Genomic DNA, 18,008 nt, shown 5'->3' on the forward strand with positions numbered 1-18,008 from the left:
TAATGATAAACTTTTTTTAGCTTGATATCTAAATGGACTAAAAGCAAATCTGGGTTTGGAGCAGCGTCTCGTCGTGAATTGCCGGGCGATATTTGCTAGGTGCTGCACAATCTTGACAATTCTCTCCTTATGTTATTTTATCTGTAGGGGAGCACAATCAAACGTGGTTGCCGTATTATCCTGTTTTGGTGTTTCTCGCTGTAATGGTTAGCTACGCACGAGACTGTGACATCAATATGCAGAATGAGTGGGTTCGGGTGAGATTAAAAATGCGTGTTTTTGAACACCGAATCTCAACATTCCTTCTCGTCGACCACTGAATCTTTCCGGATCTATATGAATCTGGTTGATTGTTGTTCTCTATATTCGAGTGGTCGCACCCACCATAGTGAACTTCAAGCTCATAAGAAAGTCCATTTGTGAATTTGCTTGCTTCTGATAGGATTCTGCTCACCTCTTGGGGATCACTGGCTTATAACAAGTCTTTGAAACCGCTTTTTAAAAATGAGTTCTGTGGTAGTTCAAGTGCACAAAATCGTCCTACCTTCAGTGGATGGATGTGAAATATCTCTTATTAGGCTTTTTTCGGTGCATTTCTCGACCTGACCTCGAACTTCCAACCACTTCGAAACGTTGACGAACCCGTATTTGTGTTTTTCGAAACCACCCCAATCAGCACAAGTATCGCGCTTATGTTTCAGTTTGTTGAGATGTGATAATCAAATCGCTCACCACATTCTGTGGTCGAGATGGCCCAAGTGGTTAGAGCGCGAATTTACTGACCGGAACGTCCGTGGTTCGAACCCGACCTCTGCCTCTCGACTTCCCCTGTCTAGGGTTGAGCAACTTGGCAGTATCCCGGCCCTCGTGCAACCTTCGGGTGGCATGGCAGCTAGGTGCTGAAAGAGTGCTACAGCTGGACGATATATTTATATGACCACATTCTACTATTCACATCATCGATAGCAATAAGGCAATACTGGCGCGTAGCTACCTTGCAGTTAATGAGCAGGAACAACAGGTTTTGTGACAGTATGAAAGCCCCCTGTTCTTACGGAAGGCGATCGGAAACAAGTTGCCTACATCTTCGGTCAGTATTGAAATAAACATGCTTGAACTTCTTACCCGAGTAGGACAATAAAGCCCCTAACGAACCACATTGTTACGAATAGAGTTTCGGTTCTGATTGAGCGCGAGAACAAGAATGAATAGCCTAGAATGAATAGCGCTTTACTTGTCTAAGAATGGACGTACATAAGCTGAAAATGAAGGCAAAAGCGTGGTTAATACAACACGATAATGTGAGCACAAAGAATATTCATGACATTCACCCTGGCCGTTGGATTGTGTGTAGAGGGATAAATTGGGTACAGGTATTGGATGAATGATTGTAAAAATCTAATGAGTAATAGTGAGTGTGGTTAGGCTTCTCGATTTCTTAAAACGTAGGGCCGTGTACGCTGCTGGAGCCTGGCTAAATCAGAGATGCTAGGATCATATGTATCTGGAGATGCAGGTGCATTGCCGGGGCACGGGGGTGTGACTGAAGTACGATCAATATCATCTCCAATGTTATTGAGCGGAGGCGTGTGCAAGTCAGATAGAGGGGGTGCTTTGTAAAACTGCGGTTTGATGGCGGCGCAAACCGTACACTTTGTGGTGATGTCCTTGACATCTTGGAGAGAGAACGGCAGGTTTTTGGAAAGAACAAAGTGGTGCATTCGAGTGATTCCAGGATGGCACAAGGAATCGTGAATTTCTTTTAATTTATCATTGCCGATCACATTGGCGCATAGGTTACGCGATAAGGTGTCAGCAACCAGATTGTCTTTTCCAGGTCTGTAGCTCACATCGTAGCTAAAAGCGGAAAGTTCCATTTTCCATCGCTGAATTTTATCATTTTTTATCTTACTTTTCTGCGACGAACCATACATAAAGGAAACTGACCGCTGGTCAGTGATAAGCTTGAAGTGCTTCCCGAAGAGATAATGCTTCCATTTACGGATAGATTCAACGATGGCGTATGCCTCCTTCTCAATAGCAGAGTGATTCTTTTCGCTCGGTGTCAGTGTTCTAGAAAAGAAGGCCACCGGTTGGCCGTTCTGAGTCAGAGATGCAGCAATGGCTATGTCTGAGGCGTCAGTCTCGACAACCAATGGTGCGTTGTAGTCGACTGTCACAACCATGGCGTTCTCTAACTCCTTCTTTAAATTTTTGAAAGACTGTTGCACACGCTCCGGTAAGGGGAAAGTCTTATTTCTGACAAGCACACTGATTTTGTCAGAGAAGCATGGTATCCATTGCGAATAATAAGCAAACATACCAACAACACGTTGTTGGGATTTAGCGTCATGTGGATGAGGGAGTTCACGAATAGGTTTCATTCGTTCAGGATCTGGTTTGATAATTCCTTTAGAGACTTCGTAGCCCAGAAGGCGTATTTGTTTGGCTGCTATGATGCTTTTCTTACAGTTAAGGGTAATTCCATATTTTCTTATTACTTCAAAGAAAGATTTGAGGTTCTGGTCATGCTCACTTTGGGTAGTCCCACAAATAGTGACGTTGTCGATGTAAGCGTAGGTGCTACTTAGGTTCTCAGACTTGATTATTTGGTCAATAGTACGTTGAAAACATGCTACTCCGTTGGTTACACCGAAAGGAATACGACGGAACTGAAACAGCTCTCCGCATGCTTCAAAAGCCGTATACGGTTTATCTTGCTCACTGATTGGAACTTGATGGTAAGCACTCAATAGGTCTAAGGTGCTAAAGACAGTATGACGGGAAATTTCTTCGATCATTTTATCCAGTCGCGGTAACGGATACGCGTCTAGGTATGTGAACCGATTAATGGTTTGACTGTAGTCCACTACCATGCGTCTTTTGTGGTTTGAATTTTTCGTGACCAGTACTTGAGCCCTCCATGGAGAACTCGAAGGTTCGATTATACCTTCATCCAATAGTCGATTAACTTCACAGCGGATAAATTGTTCATCGTCCGGATTATAACGTCGCGATTTTGTAGCAACAGGCTTGCAGTCGGGTGAGAGGTTAGCAAAAAGAGGAGGTGACTCGACCGCAGCAGCAGGTAGACCGCAGAGGGTGAATGGACCTCGGTCCCCACCGAATGTGATTTCAACTTTGTTATGTAGACCAAGGAAGTCATGGCCTAGCAGCAGGTCAGCACATAGATTGGGTAATACCAATAGTTTGATCTTTTTGTAAACGGTGCCCCTGTAATCGATGGATGCGTAGCAGTAGCCTCTAGTTGAACACGTCAGAGAGGTAGATGCCATGGTAATCACAGAATTGTTAGCATATACCTTCCAGCCATGTTTACCAACCACCAAAGGAGATATGTAACTGCTCGAACTTCCTGTGTCTATGAGGGCCTGAAGCGATATCCCGTTCACCTTTATGCTGGTCACCGTGCGAGACAAGCAGTTCGGGGCCGCAGCAGTCAACAGGGAAGATAAGGCCGAATCCGTTGTGCAATTTGAGTGACACTTTACAGATTTGGATCGACAAACACGCTGAAAATGGCCTGTTTTGCCACATGATTTACAAACTGCTTCTCTTGCGGGGCACTTTGACCGTGGATGTCTGGAACGACCACAAAAGTAACATATCTGAGAACTGATTGACGAGAGATAGGGTGTAGAATCAGGGGAGTTTGAGTGTGAAGGGATAACTGTAGATGTCTGTAAAGGTGCTGCAGCCGCAGAAAATGATATCGCCTGGTTATGTGAGTATGACTGAGCTTGTTTGTGGGCCAATTCTAATGACCTGGCCAATTCATGAGCTTCATCGAGAGTGAGTTCGTTTTGAGCTAGAAGTCGTTCTCTGATGGTAGTAGACTGAAGTCCGTTGATTAGAGCATCGCGTACACTTTCGTTTTGATGGTCAATGGCGGACACCGCCTTGAAATCACAATTTTTGGCCAAGGATTTAAGCCTCTGAACAAACTGATCAACATCTTGACTGGTGTCTTGTTTGCAAGTTTGTAGAAGATGGCGAGCATAAATTATATTCTTTGGACGAACGTACAACTTTTCAAGTGCACTGATAGCTGATTCGTAATCTGGACAGTCAGCGATATAAACGTATACAGGTGCATCCACAAAATGGATCAGAGTTTCGAGTTTATTTAGATTGGGCGATTCGACAGTGCCCAGAAACGTTTGGAAGGTTCGGAACCAATGATTCCAACGCGTTGTTGCGTCTGGAGAATTAGGATCTGCGTCGAAACACTTGGGTCGCAGCAACGGTTCCATTGTATTCTTAGACAAGTAAATTGTTACGAATAGAGTTTCGGTTCTGATTGAGCGCGAGAACAAGAATGAATAGCGTAGAATGAATAGCGCTTTACTTGTCTAAGAATAGACGTACATAAGCTGAAAACGAAGGCAAAAGCGTGGTTAATACAACACGATAATGTGAGCACAAAGAATATTCATGACATTCACCCTGGCCGTTGGATTGTGTGTAGAGGGATAAATTGGGTACAGGTATTGGATGAATGATTGTAAAAATCTAATGAGTAATAGTGAGTGTGGTTAGGCTTCTCGATTTCTTAAAACGTAGGGCCGTGTACGCTGCTGGAGCCTGGCTAAATCAGAGATGCTAGGGTCATATGTATCTGGAGATGCAGGTGCATTGCCGGGGCACGGGGGTGAGACTGAAGTACGATCAATATCATCTCCAATGTTATTGAGCGGAGGCGTGTGCAAGTCAGATAGAGGGGGTGCATGAACACCATTGTCTTCATTGGGTGAGGTACGCGTGGGATCGTTGACATGTGTGTGATCACCACAAGGAGCGAGATGGCGGACGGATACAGTGCTTTCTTTCCCGCCGGGAAAACGAACACGGGCGTAATGTGGATTGCTATTTATTAATTGGACTTCCTCAACGACGGGCTCATACTTTGAGGCACGGTCAAATCTCCTCAGTAAAACAGGTCCTGGAACAGTGAGCCAAGTCGGTATAGATAAACCACAGGATGACCGGCGTTCAAACCGGAATATCCGTTCATGTGGAGTAACATTCGTGGAGACGCAGAGAAGGGACCGTATAGAGTGGAGGGCATCCGGTAGAGCCGACTCCCAGTGACAGATTTGGAGGCCTTTCGTCTTGAGTCTAAGCTGGATTGCGTTCCAGAGTGTTCCGTTGAGGCGTTCGACTTGCCCGTTCCCCTGGGGATTATAAGAAGTTGTTCGGCTGGTGCAAACTCCCCTGTCATGTAGGAATGTGGACAGTTCGTCAGATATGAATGACGAGCCACGATCCGAATGTACATATGCAGGCATGCCAAACAAAGAGAATAACTCACACAGACATTTAATAACTGTAGACGCACATGTATCTACGCAGGGAAAGGCAAACGGAAAACGAGAAAACTCGTCAACGATGGTAAGGAGATACCGGTTTCGAGTAACAGAAGGTAGAGGTCCTTTAAAATCGATGCTAATTCGTTCAAATGGTTGGGTCGCTTTGATGAGCGTAGCGGGGGGTGGTTTGTAAAACTGCGGTTTGATGGCGGCGCAAACCGTACACTTTGTGGTGATGTCCTTGACATCTTGGAGAGAGAACGGCAGGTTTTTGGAAAGAACAAAGTGGTGCATTCGAGTGATTCCAGGATGGCACAAGGAATCGTGAATTTCTTTTAATTTATCATTGCCGATCACATTGGCGCATAGGTTACGCGATAAGGTGTCAGCAACCAGATTGTCTTTTCCAGGTCTGTAGCTCACATCGTAGCTAAAAGCGGAAAGTTCCATTTTCCATCGCTGAATTTTATCATTTTTTATCTTACTTTTCTGCGACGAACCATACATAAAGGAAACTGACCGCTGGTCAGTGATAAGCTTGAAGTGCTTCCCGAAGAGATAATGCTTCCATTTACGGATAGATTCAACGATGGCGTATGCCTCCTTCTCAATAGCAGAGTGATTCTTTTCGCTCGGTGTCAGTGTTCTAGAAAAGAAGGCCACCGGTTGGCCGTTCTGAGTCAGAGATGCAGCAATGGCTATGTCTGAGGCGTCAGTCTCGACAACCAATGGTGCGTTGTAGTCGACTGTCACAACCATGGCGTTCTCTAACTCCTTCTTTAAATTTTTGAAAGACTGTTGCACACGCTCCGGTAAGGGGAAAGTCTTATTTCTGACAAGCACACTGATTTTGTCAGAGAAGCATGGTATCCATTGCGAATAATAAGCAAACATACCAACAACACGTTGTTGGGATTTAGCGTCATGTGGATGAGGGAGTTCACGAATAGGTTTCATTCGTTCAGGATCTGGTTTGATAATTCCTTTAGAGACTTCGTAGCCCAGAAGGCGTATTTGTTTGGCTGCTATGATGCTTTTCTTACAGTTAAGGGTAATTCCATATTTTCTTATTACTTCAAAGAAAGATTTGAGGTTCTGGTCATGCTCACTTTGGGTAGTCCCACAAATAGTGACGTTGTCGATGTAAGCGTAGGTGCTACTTAGGTTCTCAGACTTGATTATTTGGTCAATAGTACGTTGAAAACATGCTACTCCGTTGGTTACACCGAAAGGAATACGACGGAACTGAAACAGCTCTCCGCATGCTTCAAAAGCCGTATACGGTTTATCTTGCTCACTGATTGGAACTTGATGGTAAGCACTCAATAGGTCTAAGGTGCTAAAGACAGTATGACGGGAAATTTCTTCGATCATTTTATCCAGTCGCGGTAACGGATACGCGTCTAGGTATGTGAACCGATTAATGGTTTGACTGTAGTCCACTACCATGCGTCTTTTGTGGTTTGAATTTTTCGTGACCAGTACTTGAGCCCTCCATGGAGAACTCGAAGGTTCGATTATACCTTCATCCAATAGTCGATTAACTTCACAGCGGATAAATTGTTCATCGTCCGGATTATAACGTCGCGATTTTGTAGCAACAGGCTTGCAGTCGGGTGAGAGGTTAGCAAAAAGAGGAGGTGACTCGACCGCAGCAGCAGGTAGACCGCAGAGGGTGAATGGACCTCGGTCCCCACCGAATGTGATTTCAACTTTGTTATGTAGACCAAGGAAGTCATGGCCTAGCAGCAGGTCAGCACATAGATTGGGTAATACCAATAGTTTGATCTTTTTGTAAACGGTGCCCCTGTAATCGATGGATGCGTAGCAGTAGCCTCTAGTTGAACACGTCAGAGAGGTAGATGCCATGGTAATCACAGAATTGTTAGCATATACCTTCCAGCCATGTTTACCAACCACCAAAGGAGATATGTAACTGCTCGAACTTCCTGTGTCTATGAGGGCCTGAAGCGATATCCCGTTCACCTTTATGCTGGTCACCGTGCGAGACAAGCAGTTCGGGGCCGCAGCAGTCAACAGGGAAGATAAGGCCGAATCCGTTGTGCAATTTGAGTGACACTTTACAGATTTGGATCGACAAACACGCTGAAAATGGCCTGTTTTGCCACATGATTTACAAACTGCTTCTCTTGCGGGGCACTTTGACCGTGGATGTCTGGAACGACCACAAAAGTAACATATCTGAGAACTGATTGACGAGAGATAGGGTGTAGAATCAGGGGAGTTTGAGTGTGAAGGGATAACTGTAGATGTCTGTAAAGGTGCTGCAGCCGCAGAAAATGATATCGCCTGGTTATGTGAGTATGACTGAGCTTGTTTGTGGGCCAATTCTAATGACCTGGCCAATTCATGAGCTTCATCGAGAGTGAGTTCGTTTTGAGCTAGAAGTCGTTCTCTGATGGTAGTAGACTGAAGTCCGTTGATTAGAGCATCGCGTACACTTTCGTTTTGATGGTCAATGGCGGACACCGCCTTGAAATCACAATTTTTGGCCAAGGATTTAAGCCTCTGAACAAACTGATCAACATCTTGACTGGTGTCTTGTTTGCAAGTTTGTAGAAGATGGCGAGCATAAATTATATTCTTTGGACGAACGTACAACTTTTCAAGTGCACTGATAGCTGATTCGTAATCTGGACAGTCAGCGATATAAACGTATACAGGTGCATCCACAAAATGGATCAGAGTTTCGAGTTTATTTAGATTGGGCGATTCGACAGTGCCCAGAAACGTTTGGAAGGTTCGGAACCAATGATTCCAACGCGTTGTTGCGTCTGGAGAATTAGGATCTGCGTCGAAACACTTGGGTCGCAGCAACGGTTCCATTGTATTCTTAGACAAGTAAATTGTTACGAATAGAATATCGATTCTGATTGAGCGCGAGAACAAGAATGAATGGCGTAGAATGAATAGCGCTTTACTTGTCTAAGAATAGACGTACATAAGCTGAAAATGAAGGCGAAAGCATGGTTAATACAAAACGATAATGTGAGCACGAAGAATATTCATGACATTCACCCTGGCCGTTGGATTGTGTAGAGGGATAAATTGGGTACAGGTATTGGATGAATGATTGTAAAAATCTAATGAGTAATAGTGAGTGTGGTTAGGCTTCTCGATTTCTTAAAACGTAGGGCCGTGTACGCTGCTGGAGCCTGGCTAAATCAGAGATGCTAGGGTCATATGTATCTGGAGATGCAGGTGCATTGCCGGGGCACGGGGGTGAGACTGAAGTACGATCAATATCATCCCCACTGTTATTGAGCGGAGGCGTGTGCAAGTCAGATGGAGGGGGTGCATGAACACCATTGTCTTCATTGGGTGAGGTACGCGTGGGATCGTTGACATGTGTGTGATCACCACAAGGAGCGAGATGGCGGACGGATACAGTGCTTTCTTTCCCGCCGGGAAAACGAACACGGGCGTAATGTGGATTGCTATTTATTAATTGGACTTCCTCAACGACGGGCTCATACTTTGAGGCACGGTCAAATCTCCTCAGTAAAACAGGTCCTGGAACAGTGAGCCAAGTCGGTATAGATAAACCACAGGATGACCGGCGTTCAAACCGGAATATCCGTTCATGTGGAGTAACATTCGTGGAGACGCAGAGAAGGGACCGTATAGAGTGGAGGGCATCTGGTAGAGCCGACTCCAACACAAATTCACCGCATAACAGTGGACAAGCTTTAGCCAGGTAATCCGGCTGGTTAATAATGGTGTGACTGTTGTACAGTGATCCCCGGATTTCCAGCGCATGGTGACTTCACTTAAAGGGCAAAATCACAGTAGAGTCACCTTGACCCAAACCAACAAGACGCAAGGATCCCGCATTGTATGTCTGGAAAGTGAAAAAATCAGTAGTTGATGTATCCTTTCGGTACCTAGTTGCCTTGCCAACGCAATGAGGCACGACGGCCGGGATGTTGCCAGGTTGCCCAAGTCTAGACCGGGCAGGTCGGGAGGCAAGGTCGGGAGGCAGAGTCCAAGTTCGAACCACGGACCTTCCGGTCAGCACATTTGCGCTCTAACGACTGAGCCCTCTCGCTATCTTATCAGTCCCAGCGAGCGACTTAAACCATAGACATTAAGCGTAGCCATGCTTCTGAGGCAACGCCAATAGTGGGAAGGAACCACTCGACAGAACCATTCAAGTTTGATGCATCTGATGAATGGGGTATAGGCTTTGGTTAAGGCCAATCGAAGTTATGCCGAGCTCATTATCGTCTTCTAGAAATCGGCAGCTAGCCTATCTACTGTGTCTAAATCTTCGGTCACGTCTAAACATCATACCAGAGCGGAACACTATCGCTGGGATTAACCTAACATCCTTAGCGAACCTCAGCAAACACCAGCGGGACGCAACGACAGACAAATCTCAGGTAGATAGTCCGACCGGTAAGTGACAGTTTGGTGGCCACTGGGATCGACTGCATGCCACATCCTATACGGTTTCTAGCCACATGCAAGGGGAATCACCAGAAGGCGCGGTGATTCCGCAACACTCGGTTTGATAGTAGCCGCTTTGCTTTTGCTGTGTCATTGTGTGTCCTCCGCCAACTTTTCTCGGTGATTATCTTTTCTCTCCTTTGCAATTGGCGTGATTACCAGGATCATGTAGAATGCGATCCACAGACTTCGTGCAACAGTCGGAAACTAGGTGTATTCTCCATCAAGAGCGAGAATTGGGTTTCTCTCGTGACTGAGCTGGCTGTTGGGTACTATTCAAGGATTTCTTCACCTTGTATATATATATACATATATATACTACAACTAACGCTTCAAACTTACCTACTCTCAGTTTGGTGAAATTCGTAAGTACACTCGGTGCGATTGATACATTCAGTCCCATTAATCTGCCACAGTATCGGACTTTCGGGTTATCGTAACGATTAATGTCCCGGTTGCTACGCCAGATTGGTAGGTTGCCACGACGCAACGAAACTGTTTCCCACTGATCTATTCACTAGTGAGGTGGGCGTTGCCGTGAACCGTACCTGTAAATCCCCCGCTTTTCACGTTTGGTCTCGTTTTGCGCCTTCGTGTGTTCCAATGTACCCTTTGTAGCTTCAACTCGCCGGTAGATTTGAGTGATGGTTCTGCAGTTGCGGACCGGTTGCATGCTTTTGCATGCCGTGATCCTGCTTGCGGTTTTAGACACTACCGTGGTCTTTTGTAAACGGCACCAAGCTGGCGAAATAAAGTGGTCTCAGAAAAATTATTTTATACCCGGGTAAAAACTCGACTAATAATTCGCAGCTTTAACTTGCCACAATAGTGCACATCGCGTGTGTTCTGTTCCTTTACCGATTCCTTTGTTCACGAAGTTTTGATGCCGACATTTAAAGGTACTGAACATGAAGGAAACTATTCCAGTGACGATTTTAGTAACGTCGGTTTCCTCGTCATTCCCAGTTCAATCCATTCAGTCCAACCAGGAGCCTATCAGTATAAGCAGCCTAACCCCCTACGCCTGAAGAATACCAAAGAAGTGTTTCACATGATTCCAATGGAGGTATATTTCATGGATCATGAATTCACCCATGACGTTCCTCGGGCCAAGAGAATTTCCTCATGGTGTTTCATTTTTCGTCTCTGGTGGGGCGTCCACTCTTGCAAGAGCCAGTTTTTCATGCACATATTCTCGTATACGTGTTGTAGGTTCTTTACCTCATGTTCGTTGCAGTCCGCGAGTATATTTGGATCTGTTCGTAGTCACGCAGTCCAATGAGAACACGCCTCTGTCAAAGAGGCATATGAAGAGATACAGTGTAATAATGGAGACATATATATATATATATATATATATATATATATGTTGATGTCAAGGAATGCGGCTGCTTCGCTGAAATTGTTTTTGCATTCGAACTATCCATTCATACTGCCAGAATGATGGGTATCTTAGTGTTGCACAGTTGTCTTCTTCCCAGATAAGTTTTCACAACTGAGTCAGTTGATCGTGAGGAAGGTTTTGCCGGAATACGATAGATCGACCAGGATTCCCAACTTTCGTTATCAACTCTCCTGTAGCGGGATATCTCGTGTTTACGCTGAGCTTTGGGACCTTTGGTGTTCACCGATGTGAACAAGTACTATTGGATGTCTTATCTCATCTAGCATTTTGGGCAACATGTGACAACTAATAATAATAAAAGTAGTAGTAGTACCCTTTCGGTACCTAGCTGCCGTGTCATCCAAAGAAGTCATGAGGGCTCTTGAGGTTGCTCAAGCCTAGACAGAAGCATCCGAGAGGCAGAGTTAGATCCAAACCACGGACCTTCCGGTTAGTATGTTCGAGTCTTAACCACTGAACTATCTCGGGTTCAAACGTGTCAACTAAATAATGGCATACTAGGCATCGTCCTTTCTTCCTGGCTATAGTTCATGTTGGTATGATCAAAACTGAGTAGCTCGAAGTGACATTTACAGTCTTTCCTTCTGAAGAGACTATCCGAGATGAGAGGCCGTCTCTCCTAGGTATTGCCACAATGTAAAAAACTGAAACATTTCGGTAAGAATGGCATCCCTGAGGGAATCTAGACTGGAAACTATCGAGATTGTCAGATTCTACATACAATCACTCCGTGAAGTAGCTTACACATCCTGTAGATAATCGCTGTAAGTTATATTCTTCCTAGCGTGCCTCACATGAGATCAAGAAACCACGACTTCTGTTTGTAGAAAGCTGATTAACTACCGAAATAAAACGGCACACAAATTATGCTGTTCATTGACAAAGTTCGTGGTAATTATTTCTCTACATGCGCTAACGCTAGACCACCTCGTTGGTAGCATGCTTTTGCTTCGCATAATGAAATTTCCACAGGTTGCCTTGTTTTTGAATATATCGACGACTGATACACATTAAATCAGAGAAGATGAGGGCCCTTTCAAAGTAACCGGTAAAACGTTCAAACTGGTGGATAGGTGCAGTTAGTTACTTAGGTCCCAGAGACTTTAATTAGTGATCAACCATGATAGCCGTCGTCTTTTCTACTCCCTTTCTTATCCCAGTCATTCATCTACTGTTTACTTGCGGAATTTTAACGATTTTGTCTTCGCGAGCAAACAACTGTTTCTTTATGTCTGTTTATCAGCTTCTAAAACTGGCGCCTAACAGCAGTGCGTACACAACCGATTGAAGGTTACCAGAATAAGATATTTCGCACTCCGCTATGATGGCCTTCTGCGGCGAATCCTATCCGTTTTTTTCGCATCCTTCTCGAATGGTGAAGTTATGTCAAAAGTCATCATGTTATAAGCCTAGCTTTTCTGCTGATTTTGCCACTCTTTAAAGTACGACTGCTCATTGCTGAATGAGCAAGTTTGATACAGTAATTTTAGTAGCTGAATTGTTCCTTCGTTCAACTGGCATGCACCCGGAAGTAAGCACGGAGATGCTACGTACATATTCGCACTTTGAGTAGTTAACGGACCTCGTGGTCAGTCACCTGCGCACAAATCATTCTTTCTCTCCAACTGCATAATTCTTACGTAATCGCATTTTGAAACACGATATAAGTAAAAGTCGGGTGACAAGACATGACAGCTGTCAAAGACAGGACAGACTAGAAAAAGACAAATCTGCCAGTGCGATCGATTTTTAGAATTTATAATATAGTGATGGGAACGTCAAAGTGGCTCTGGAGTACGAACCCTAATCTGGTTGAAATCTGGATGGCAGGGAACGTGGAAGAGTATGCGACTAAGCCGTTTCGCGTGAATGGGTCCCATCGGTATCTACAGTGTTCCTTATGGCATAGCTGATAACCAAATGAACCAGGTTGATCAGAACCGATTGGGACTTGTGAGTAGGACAAATCCTCTCTGGAGAACATTTTCACGCAATGGTGAGTAGATGATACCGGTGGAGGTCTTTCATACACAGCTTTCTTTCAATCTGGTCTCAGTTTCCACTTTTTGGATGTTTGCTGTCTAAGCTTCTGTTATAGTCGTCCTCTCTACTTAGTACTGGTCAATCTGGTGGAGCTATCTTCTATCTGCTAACATGCGCGTTGACACGTGATTGTAGTGTGCACCCTAAAAGTGCGTCTTGCTTCATGCAAAACCACTCTCACACTGGTACACACCGTTCGTTGGAACGTGATTGCGGCTCCGTGAATGCCGGTTATCATTGCCGCAAACTGGTATGCCGCACGCGATGCTACACGAGTGCTTGGGTCATGTGTGTGTGTGTGTGTGTGTGTGTGTGTGTGTGCATGGCTGTCTGTTATCACAGTTCGAAAGAGTGTTGACTATGTAATCGATCTACCATTCATCCACGAGCGCACAACTTGTAACAAAAACGGAACGTGGCAGATCGTCAACTACACTGAGGGATTCTGCACTCCTACTCAATACTATATTATCATGATGATTCCGTCTCATAAGGTGACGATAAGAAACATTTAAGTTGATTTTGTACGCGGTACACACAACCTCGTAGCATGTGGGTACACCGTCTCTAACCCCATACCGTAACCATTACCACCTACTCACTGTATGTCAGCTGTCATTTTTTAGATGATTTTCTGAGTGCCCCCATATAAGAAGAGTCGTTTAACAACTGTTCCCCGAAGAATACACATTAATTGTCCATATTTGTATACAATTGGAGGCGGGTTGAAAGTTCCCATGGGGGTACGATAATATGTTTGGCTATTTGCTCCGTTCCAAGTTTGTCTGCGACCATATTACACTAGTTAACCTTTATTTTTGGTTTCAGGGTCTTGAATAGGCGAGATGGCTCAGTGGTTAGAACGCGAATTTACTGACCGGAAGGTCCGTGTTTCGACCTCTGCCTCTCGACTTTCCCTGTCTAGACTCGGATGACCTAGCAGTATCCCAGCCCTCGTGCCCATCACATACTTCAGGTGGTCTATCCGAACAGTGTTATTTTACACCTTCGCCCGCCTGTTGAGTTCAGACAATAGTATGTGTAAAGCATAATGTATCCACGCGCGCTGCTAAGTTCCTGACCAGTAGGTACCACCTTGAAGACTTGGTTGAGCTTGTGTGTCATGGTGATAACACCGACTAAACTGGTGAAAACATTTTACAAAGGAAGCTACTCAAAAGTTTGCTGAAACTCTTTGACATTTTACAAAGGAAGCTACTCAAAAGTTTGCTGAAAACTCTTTGACAGTCTACGACCGGTTTCGCTCCTCTTGAGGCTCATCAGGTATGCACAGTCCCCGAGTTTCCGTCAACCTAATGCTCTACTTGAAGGTTGTTCCTCAATGTGCAACCATACTAGGAAGACCACCAAGGCTTCACCGTCTTTGGAAAGCGCAGTATGCAGACCGTCCGGACCGGGTTTCTTTTCGGGGAATGTCATTTCCAACTCGATTTTTGTTGAGAGTGGGTTACTATCGATGTTCTGGCTCGTTCGTTTCTTCCAGTGGTTGTGTAAAGGGAGTCCAGCTCATGTGTTCCTTAAGACATCCCGCCGACTGCTCAAGACGACTATTCTGCGAATAGATTGTCCTTCCATCTTTTTTCGCGAATCGTCCCGCTGACACCCCTCGTCTTATTTCAGCTGGTCGAATCAGCTGAAATAGGGAGCGACTTTTGCCTTTAGCGAATGCCTTTTCACTTGTCGCTTCGCAATCCGCCACTGCTCACTGTTATTCTTGAACGAACCGAAACGCATAAAAAACCTTTCTGTGGTAACACGTCTGAACCTTATCCAGGGCAGCCTAGCTTATTGATGCTTTGGTCACTAATTGTCAGGTGGTCCAAAATTGGTACCCGGCTGTATTGATGTGGGTATTGCGTTGTGTGACAGCTGAATACATTCTGCCTGGCTGGATTCCTGTGAACAACCCCTAGTATACAGCCAGACGGACCAACTTTGTTGGAATTTAGAACCCTAAACCTGTTTGTTATCTCGGCGTACATCCAACAATCTGTAAAAGTGACAATGCAAAAGACGCTTTTTACAGAGAAAATTCAAAATTTCTGTGGATCTGTGGGTGGTCTATCTGGCGATTTTCGAGTTTTTAAAGGAAAAGCCATGCACCGAACTGATATACACTGCTCACAAAATGCGATTATTAAGGAAGCAACTGTCTAGACAACTGCTACACGTAAAACAAACCGGTCGGCCAGAATCCGAAACATCACAAATTCGGCGTTTGATGTTGCGCATCCCAAAATAAAAATATGGGTCAAGTCAAACGGAATCTCACATTGATTCTGTCCCCTAAATGAGGCAAAGAGGGTTATCGCACCGGCCCAACAGTACAATTCGACAGGGGGATGTCTAAAACTATGCTTGGTCCGCAGTGTGATGACTGATCGGGTTAGGGAAGCTCAAGAACGGGAAAAGGTGAGGCGATTAGGAACGATCGAACTCTCCCAACTTATCCGTAACAGTTAACCATCACCGCACCATTAGCTTCACGGTGGGTCATGAACTGCTCGGCTTCAACGGAAAACGAAAACGAAATTAAACTTCTGAAAAAGAACAGCACTTGACCTCTTGTGTAAGGATGGAGGAGGCGGATTCGTTTAGTCTGAAAAAACTTGCAATCCATTTAGGAATAGTGGATATCATCCCACACATACTTACCAGCACTCGAGAGAAGCGATTACGAAAACCGAGTACGGTTCATTCCTTCTCGCCCATGCATCTACCACGTCTTTACCTAACGATAGCTCCTTGATTACNTAAGGATGGAGGAGGCGGATTCGTTTAGTCTGAAAAAACTTGCAATCCATTTAGGAATAGTGGATATCATCCCACACATACTTACCAGCACTCGAGAGAAGCGATTACGAAAACCGAGTACGGTTCATTCCTGCCCGCCCATGCATCTACCACGTCTTTACCTAACGATAGCTCCTTGATTACCGCGACACAGATAGCCAGCAGTTTTTGTCTTCCTTAAGGGAGCATAAGAAGTGTCACAAAGGGGGATTTTAGCTATGGTTTGCGAAGCTGGAGTATCACACACCAGCCATGTCAATGACTGGAGATATTTACCGACAGGATGTCACACAACCATTCCCTTCCGTTACATTTGGTCAGAAACCCGTTATCTTCTTGTTTTTGGCACCCTCTATTCCATAATACGTAAGCTCGGAGGACCCGAATTACCGAATTGAAGTTCTAAAATACTATTTATTGGTCCTGTCAGTAATGTTGCCAGCTGAGCTCCTTTGGTTAATTGACTCGATTAGGTTTGAGCGTCGTAGTCATCCCAAGTGTCATCTTCCTAGCACCAGATGGTTTTTTGTTGCGTTTCGTGCGCACCCGCTTACTCGAACACGCGCAGCCATGAACTAACCGTATAGCAAGTGCATTCCGTGCCCATCGGCTCATTTAGGCAACACCGGCTAATTTCAGGTCGTAATTAACATAACTTGCATACTGATGCAGATGGCTCCATGCCGTCTTGCGCGGCGTCGCTGTTGTTTGACCTTGATGACCACTGAGCTCAGGATGACATGAACTTACTGACCGGAACGTCGGATCTCTGCATCCCGACTGCTCCTGTCTAGGCTTGGCAGTATCTCGGCTCTCGAGCTTCCTTCGGGTGGCTGTCAGGTTGCCCAAGCCTAGACGGGAAGTCGAGAGGCAGAGGCCGGGTTCGAACCATGGGCCTTCCGATCAGTGGATTCGCGCTCTAACCACTTGAGCCATCTTGCCCAGCATGGGAGCTGGGCACCAAAGGGGTGCTATGATTGAGCGAAAACTTGGGTTAAAACGACTGATTGGACATGCTTACTGGAGCACGTCTATCGAAGTTCACAATTTGAAAACGTTCGTTTCATGGTATGGCAAGGTCGCAAGCAGCCTCCAATAAAAGAGTCAGATATAATAAACGATCAGCTACGTCCTCAATCCCTGTGTGAAATCGTGCCCTGCTTTGATGTACATATTAGTGGTAAACGTCCTATGTGCCATTGATGTATACTCAATCCGATGCCCCGAAATGAAACTGAAGCTGGATTGGTTAATTTAATTTACTTATCAAAGCTGTTCGTTGCTTATTGATGATCCTCTTTGACAACCGCATTCTAATGACTACACAATTGGTGATGAAACCCATTGGGTTTTTTCAGTCAATGTGGAATCTCACTAAAGAATTCAGATACCCGATACCTGTCCTATTCGTCTATGTTATCGCCCTTGCTTTTAGATGGTGGTTAAGAAGCAAACCAAGTTTTGATTGAGGCTGCTTTTATTATCCGGAGCTCAGTCGGAACGAATCAGCTAGCAGTCCATCAAATTTCAAGTGATTTGGGCTGTTTTCCTTTGCAAATTTTTGTCCCATCGGCATGATGTTCCCCATTCGATGTACGTGAGAACAGTTTGGCTTGTTGCTTGTAATGTTCTGTTAATTGTGCCACTCACTCTTGATTGCAACGTTTGAAAACAGATGTGTCTCTGGCTTCCTGGTCTTACCCCTAACCAGCTTTTTGTGTGGGTGTGATCGAAACTTCTCAAAACACAATACAATTCCTGTGCTGCCGGCACGAAGGCGCTTACGTAAACTACACGTCGCTTGTGCCGACTAGATTTGTGCGCATGTAGGCGAAAAGTGCTCCCTACGAATAAACGGAATGCAGTATCCATAGCTTAACGGTTCATAACGTGGATTGTATTGAATAGTCTGTTTGACAGTTAGATTCAGATACCCAGTGAACGTC

Source organism: Opisthorchis viverrini (assembly GCF_000715545.1).
Source record: "Opisthorchis viverrini unplaced genomic scaffold opera_v5_9, whole genome shotgun sequence".
Lineage (NCBI taxonomy): Eukaryota > Metazoa > Platyhelminthes > Trematoda > Opisthorchiida > Opisthorchiidae > Opisthorchis > Opisthorchis viverrini.